At 43.1% G+C, this 7,868-nt stretch overlaps 1 long non-coding RNA gene across 1 annotated transcript in view; it reads right to left on the reverse strand.

Moving 5' to 3' along the window:
• Window positions 1-5,735: 5,735 nt before the first annotated feature.
• Window positions 5,736-7,868, reverse strand: part of LOC107588435 (uncharacterized) — a 16,044-nt gene continuing 13,911 nt past the window's right edge. The window contains exon 3 of the long non-coding RNA XR_001609577.1: window positions 5,736-5,748. This is a non-coding gene — a long non-coding RNA (uncharacterized lncRNA). The remainder of the gene's footprint in view (window positions 5,749-7,868) is intronic.

The raw sequence follows: 7,868 nt of genomic DNA on the forward strand, positions 1-7,868 counted from the left end.
GGGACGTGACGTCTCCGTTCCCTCCTTCAGGGAACGAGGGTTACCATACGTAACCGAGACGTTCCCTTTCAGTCGGTCACTCTCGACGTCACATCGGATGACCGACGAAATTGGGATCCTACCAAAAGGCCACAGCTACTGCCCCTTCCAGTGTCCTGTGGAAGCCACCTGCGCCCCTACATTTTAGCGTAGGCCAGGGCTTGCACAAGAAGACCAGCTACTGCTGCTATGGCACTACCCACTGAGCAAGACTGGATAACACTGGGAAAACGTACCCGTTCTACTTGGAACAGGGACGTTACGGAAGCTCCAACCTTCCCGAAGGAGGTTTCGGAAGCAATACACATATGAACATTCCTTAGGTGCATATGGAAGAATGGAGGTGATTGTAACCCTCTTGGAATGGCAGAAGTCTGCCCGGGAAACACGGGCTCCAGACTATACCGTGGACTTTACACATATGGGATCCACTTAGGCCTAACATATGGAACCCAGCCCCTTCTGCCGGCCTCTGTGACAGACAAGAGAGCTGGTCTGAGGTCCTGAAGCTTTGCGTTTGGTCTACGTAGCATCTTAACCCTCTGGGGTCTGAGGGTGTTTTGGGCCCTGGAGAAGTTTTGACATGTCCTGACATTTGTGCTTTTTTCAGTTGCTAATAAACATTTTAATGACTCAGTTTAGTAGCACCATAATCAGCACAAACTGGGCTACAATAATATGTGAGCAGCATGTATGTATGTGATTGTGTTTTTGAGAAAACAACGTTTATGCGTGCTTAGTGAAAAACTAAAATTTTAAAGTCACTGAAATAAGGCCATAAAACACATACAGAACATTTGTTCACAGGACTATTGAGAACAGATCTTGAAGTCTAGAATTTTTTCATCAGAATGATGTGAAAATCATCTTGTTTACTCACTCACAGAAAACAATATATTGATTTAAATTTTCTAAGACACTTTTTGTGTAGAAAAGGAATATGCGAGGGGGCGTGAATGGTCATGTATAATGAGTGATTCACACCTGAGAAGACAAAGGCCTGCATAATGAGCTGCATCATGAGCTGTCAGGTGTGTGACTGAGAGGGAATTGCTACAAGAAATAATGAGGGAAAAAGAAATGTATCTATTTTTTTGTTTGTAGTTTATTTAGAATATATATAACTATCACATCATTTTGGGAGTGTGTGCATCACATGGTCTTAGCTGTGGTCCAGGCTCTTGTGCGGGGCAGAAATCTCAGAGCCTGTGGAACATGTCAGCGTCAGTCTCTGGTTTCCATGACCAAGTGGGCTGCTTATTTGCTTTGGCTCTCTTTGCAACAGGTTCTTTTGCACTGTTATTCTCACATCTGAAATAAAAAAGCCAGCATGCTGTTTACACAAACTACATTATTAACATTATTATGATGTTCACTGATACTAGTACTAATTTATCTAAACAAAGAACACAATTACCACATAGCAAACATATTTTACCACGAAGTAACTAAATCAAATGAAAGTAACATCTGTAAAATAGTGAATGCACAGTTACTCTAAAATTCTGAACGGAGTTGAAAACTGTACGAGTGCCCCCTTCCTTTGAGAAACGCAGGTGAATGCAAGAGTGGTGTATTCCCCACAGTACCTTAGTATAGAATGCATACTTCATGAGAAAACAATGCCAATTCTTACATTTTAACACTATCAACCACAAATAATATTACCACATATTCTAGGAATAATACAATTACTATACTGTGCACTTCATTTCAGCGTCATTACTCCAGAAGACACGGGTATAACACATTCAAAATATTTACACCAGAGCAGATATTCATGAACAGAAGCTTAGTTACATTCATAAACACAAGCATGCTTTGTATGTAGGCCTATACAATCCAAAAACTATAGTTATAAACATATATAGCTATATTCGTGAACAGAGAATATCCTATCACAGTAAAGTTTTGACTAATCATTCTTACTGACATTAGACTAGTAACATTATAACTCATATTACTTTTATATCGTATTTCTGTCTGCTATAGAACATTAAAAAAAACATCCTGGCATCGTGACATTTAGATGCTGTGAATGAAACTTCATAATGTTTCACTTGATTATACATTTAGTCAGGAATTATAGTTTGGAGAAAGTCTAACTAGTAAAATGTGTACAAGTTATGTGAAAACTAATACAAGTAGGTTAATAAAAAAGACTTACTCATGTTTTTTCCTGAGGTAATCCAAAGCTTCTTGAGGTGAATTCTGTCTTATTCCTCTCAGCGCGACGCGAACAGTCAAATTAAAAAAACTTGAGGTCTTGCTGCTCTGTTTGCTGTGATGTGGGCGTTTACACGCCGCGAACGCCCGAACTCTAGGCATGAATTGTTGACCGAAAATGCATGCAGGTCCCCTACCCTCTTGATGGAGGCCAATGCCAGCAGGAGCAAAGTCTTCTATCGAAAGAAATTTCAGCTCGACCATCTGCAAAGGCTCAAATGGGCCCTGCTGTAGTGCTAGAGTCAGGTCCCAAGAGGGTATAGAGGGGGGCCGTGGGGGATTTAGCCTTCTCGCCCCCTTAAGGAACCTGACGACCAGGTCATGCTTCCCCAGCGACCTCCCTTCTACGGGGTCGTGGTTAGCCGCGTTTGCAGTGACATCAACTTTGAGGGTGGAGGGAGACAGCCTTCGCTCCAACCCTTGCTGCAAAAAGGACAGCACGACTCTGATGGGGCATATTCGGGGGTCTTCTCGGTGAGAAGAACACCACTCAACGAACAGGTTCTACTTCAAAGCGTATCTCGTAGACGGTGCTCTCGCTGAAGTGATGGTGTCAACTACCTCTTGAGGTAGGTCACTTAGAACCTCCGCGTCCCGTACAGGGACCAGACATGAAGTTTCCAGAGGTCTGGACGCGGGTGCCCCGTCTCTGAGTCAGTAGATCCCTCCTCAGAGGAATCGGCCAAGGAGGGGCTGTCACGAGGATCATTAGTTCTGGGAACCAGGTCCGGGTAGGCCAATAGGGTGCCACCAACCGGACCTGCTCCTCGTCCTCCCTGACCTTGCACAGCAACTGTGCAAGAAGGCTCACTGGGGGAAACGCATACTTGCGAAGGCCCCGCGGCCAGCTGTTTGCCAGTGCGTCCGTGCTGAGTGTTTCCTCGGCCAGGGAAAGAACAACTGGCAGTGAGAGGTTTCTGGAGTGGCAAACAGGTCTACCTGAGCGGCTCCGAAACGTCTCCAAACCAGCTGGACCGTGCCAGTGCAGTTGGGGCCCCGTCCAAACCCCTGACACTGCAAGCCCGTTGCCTGGAGACCTGCTCTTGGGGCACTCCTGCCCGGAGTAATGCAAGGTCTGACAACGGGGTGAAGGTTTGGCGGAAGGCCGGTGTAACTTGGACCCGTAAAGTGCCGCGTTGCCACGGAAAAAGATGAAAGTGGCAGAAAAAGATGAAAAGATTCTCCGCCCGGCCCTCCTCCGGGGGAGGGAGTGGTGTGCTTACCATCTCCTGAAGAGCAGGTCCCTCCACCTCTGGGTTGCCCATCTCAGGGCCTCTTGCTCTTTCGCTTGCCACCAGGTTTGGCGAGGGCCTGGACGGGCGGAGCGGCTGCCCTGCGACCGGCTCCACGGCGCAGCTTTGCTGGAGGCCACAGGAGCGGCTTGCTGGTGGCAGGGGGGCCGCCCTCAGTGACGGCAGCAGCTGCACGCCGGGGCAGGATGTACCTGATGGCCTCAGTCTGCTTTGGTCAGCGGAGAACTGCTGGGCAAGTTCTCCACCGTGTCGCCGAAAAGGGCGGACTGGGACATGGGGGCATTCAAGAATCGTGTCTTGTCCGTCTCGCGCATGTCAGCCAGTCACAGCCAGAAATGGCACTCCTGCACCACCATAGTGGACATCGCACGACCCAGAGACCGCGCCGTAACCTTCGTCGCTCGTAGCGCGAGGTCCGCCGCGGTGCAGAGCTCTCTGCGAACTTCCGGGTCGTGACCACCCTCGTGCAAGTCCCTCAGTGCCTTGGCCTGGTGCACCATGACCTGTTGAGCTCCTCATGCACCTCCGGGAAGAAAGGCACAGAGGCCGGGCACTGAGAACCAGTGCAGACCACCCCGAGAACCAATCGTGCAACCTTGAGGGAAGTCTCCACTCGAGCCCTACCCCTACGGCGGCCCGGGAAAGCATAGCCATTATTTCTGGATCCGATTCAGGCATTGCTACAGTCCCGGAGGAGAGCAGCGCAGCCGAATCTTCCTCTCCAGAAAGCTCTGGCTCACCCTCCGATGCTGCAATCGACATCTGGTCGTTGGTAGGAGCTCCAAAGGATACGGCTGATACTCTCCTTGTAGAGGGCCCAGCACGTTCCATTGGCAGCTCAACTGGCTGCGGAGTGCCTCAGACCGCCCGTGCTACTGCCTGAAGTAGCCCCCCCTGGCTGCCGCCATGAGGAGAACTAGATCAAAGCAGAGGCAACGGCTTTTAGCGTGCTGAGGCGCACAGGGGAGATGATAATCTGCAACACAAACAGGGGTAGTGCAGCCTGATGTGTGCAACCCACTCGACACGGGAAACCACCACCGCTGAAGCGCCGTACCGCCAACACGAAGAGCTCTCCAAGAGCTGAACTCGTTCAGTCTTCTTCTCTCAGTAGAGTAGTCAGGAGCAGAACGATGTGACCACTCGGCTCCGAAGCGAAAAGCTGAATATGTGCTGCATCTGCTGCCTAATTATACTCACGCTGTGATCATCGGCAGCTGGATGCAATAATCGCATGCCAATGTGCATTGGCTCGTTTAGTTTACACTCGAAGTAGATTGGTCTCTCTAAGCGAGATCCCAATTTCGTCGGTCATCCGACGTGACGTCGAGAGTGACCGACTGAAAGGGAACTGTGTTTATATCACTCAATTCTGACTTTATAACTCGCAATTGTGTTTATATCACGCAATTATGACTATATCTTGCAATTGTGAGTTTATTTCTCAGAAGTGCAAGTTTATATATCGTAATTCTGACTTTATAACTCGCATCTGTGTTTGTCACGCAATTCTGACTTTATAACTCGCAATTGTGTTTATATCATGCTATTCTGACTTTATAACTCGCAACTGTGTTTATATCACGCAATTCTGACTATATTTTGCAATTGTGAGTTTATTTCTCAAAATTGCAAGTTTATATATCGCAATTCTGACTTTATAACTCGCAATTGCGAGGAAAAAAAGTCAGATTTGTGAGATGTAAACTCGCAATTGTGAGGAAAAAAAGTCAGATTTGTGAGATAAAAAGTCGCAATTACCTTTTTTATTTTTTATTCAGTGGTGCAAATGGGCTTCCATAGTTATGACCCTGAACATGGATGAAGGAAAAAAGCATCAAAAACAGAGAAGTAAGAGAAGATGTTTATAGGAAAGATGGGAAGAAGAATTATCATAAACAGAAACTGAATTAACCCCAAACCTTCAGCACAAACCACGCGGAGCTAAAGAGTAAACAGCTTAGAGTGAGAACATGTACATTTTAAAGCCCTTGAGAAGAGAAACGCTGCGTTTACCTCAGTTCGGCCCATATTTACTGTGTTTATAAACCTTCAGAAGAGCCTGAACATAGTTAACCTCTCACCCAAACAAATCTCAGTCTTATCTGAATCATTGCTGTGCATGTTGCTTTAAACAGCTAAAAAATAACCGTTAAAATGCTTATCGGGCACACTTCAGAGTGTATATTATTTGCTGTATTTAATGATAGTACGCTCACATCAGATGTTACTTAATAAGCTAGTTCAGAATAAGCTAGTTCCTACATGTGTGTTTGAATAGTCCCAGCGGCTGCTTCCAATTAAAATTTTAACACAGATCACTAGATCCCACTAAGAATAAACTGTGCCTGCTGATGGCATTTTATTAATAATATAATAATTATAGCAGTTTGCACAGGCAGGTGGTTATTTTTTACAGTTTACATAACTTTAAAGCTGCACACATCAAGACTGATTATATTGGACTGTGGGTTATATGTGAATAAGCAGAAGGAATTTAATTAAAATTTTTATTTTAACAATTGTTTTCAGAAAAACAAATCAGTTTTAATAATTATAACTTCACTTTTATGGGCCATTGTGCAATACTGCATTTATAATTTATTCAATTAAACAATCAAATGATTACAGTTTTAATGGTATTATTTTTCATTTAAATGAAATCAGTGTTATGGTCAGTTTTATGATGATTATGGCATTATAACAAACATGTACAATGACTTGAGCAAATATATTTAAGAAATTAATAGGAATAGATACTTCAAATGCATCATTTACTTATTTATTTGGTCTCACTTAATATAAGGTGTCTTTAACTAATATGCACTTGCATTATACAATTAAGCATTTGATTCAATGTAGTTATTGTGTATGTACTTGTACTCTTGCCAGATTCAGAATTTTGCAGCTCAGCAATGACAGCTGATGCAGCAACTGAATGTGTCAACTGTGGACGTCCATTAAAAACAGCGCTGAACTGACTGTGACTGTGAATGTATGGTGGGAACAGTGGACTGTAGGAGAGTCAGACACCAGCAGTGACAACTGTGTCACAATCTGCAAGCCAAGTGCACGTCATATGTGTCTTTAAGTTCAACTGAACTCAGATGCTGCAATTTAGATTATGTAGAACATATGTATTAACTGCTGGGAATTTACTGCTGTAAAACCAACGGGACTGCTGATTATATTAGGGCTGTTTTATGGATTTTAATTAAAACTATTATTATTATTAAATCTCTTTTTTTGCCCCTTTTTACCCATGAAAGAAAACCTGCTTGATAATTATGCACATCTGAATATAAGACTAAAAATATAAAACATTTTCACTTCTAGTCCCCGTTAACTATAAGATATCAATAAATTATTATATACAAAATAGTAGTTATCAAGATTGATGTGGTTTGGATTTGGTAAAATGTGCTTGGAAAGACAAGATGATCAGAACATCGACTAATAATTATGCATGCACTGTATATATGATTGTCTTATTCCTAGAACTGCTGTTAAATATTCTTTATGTGCTTTTAGATGCACGCTCATATGAATGACTGAAGATTCATTATGTAATTTTTATTTGGTTATTACTGATTTTACTAATTAAATTTTATTAGTTTATATGATTTTAATCATTTAAATTTGCTAAGTTCCACATTCAAACTTCTCTTTTTCTGTTTTTATTTTGTTTATGTGAACAACAGAGCAGAGCTGTGGAATATCTTACAGATGAGATGAATACACTGATTCAAACTGATTAATTTTTTCTTTCCTCTCATGTCACTGGGTTGAGTTGACTAAAGTCTGAAGTTGAACGCTCACGCTTGTCCAGTGGCGGTTGGGTGTGACACAGTAACACATGACTGAATCAGAAAGGCCCTCTACATGTGTCACGACGCTGGAATTTGCTCAGCCATTCTCCCGAAAGGAAGTCGGGTGGAGGAGAAGTGTGTGTCTTTAGGAAACACGCGGCTGATTTGACCAACTACAAGAATAAACTCGTTACATTAATCAGGAAGTCATGTCATTACCCTTCCTTTGTTTTCATTCCCCATTAGTTAGATTAATTTGCTCTCATAAAGGGAAGGCTTTAAGGTCAAAAAATTGCCCTGCCAGAGAACCGTGAGAAAGAAACATTCAAATCAGTTTTATATAATGGAATGATTGGATGAGCAATGTTTTAAATGAACAAATTCCTCAGCAACAGCCAGCAGTCACTGTAATGAACTATATTACTTTATGGAAGAATTTATGAATAACTGTTTATTATAGTAGTTGATGTACCTGTTCTATCTATCTATCTATCTATCTATCTATCTATCTATCTATCTATCTATCTATCTATCTATCTAT

The sequence above is a fragment of the Sinocyclocheilus grahami genome, unplaced genomic scaffold (genome assembly GCF_001515645.1).
Source record: "Sinocyclocheilus grahami isolate Dianchi unplaced genomic scaffold, SAMN03320097.WGS_v1.1 scaffold103.1, whole genome shotgun sequence".
NCBI lineage: Eukaryota > Metazoa > Chordata > Actinopteri > Cypriniformes > Cyprinidae > Sinocyclocheilus > Sinocyclocheilus grahami.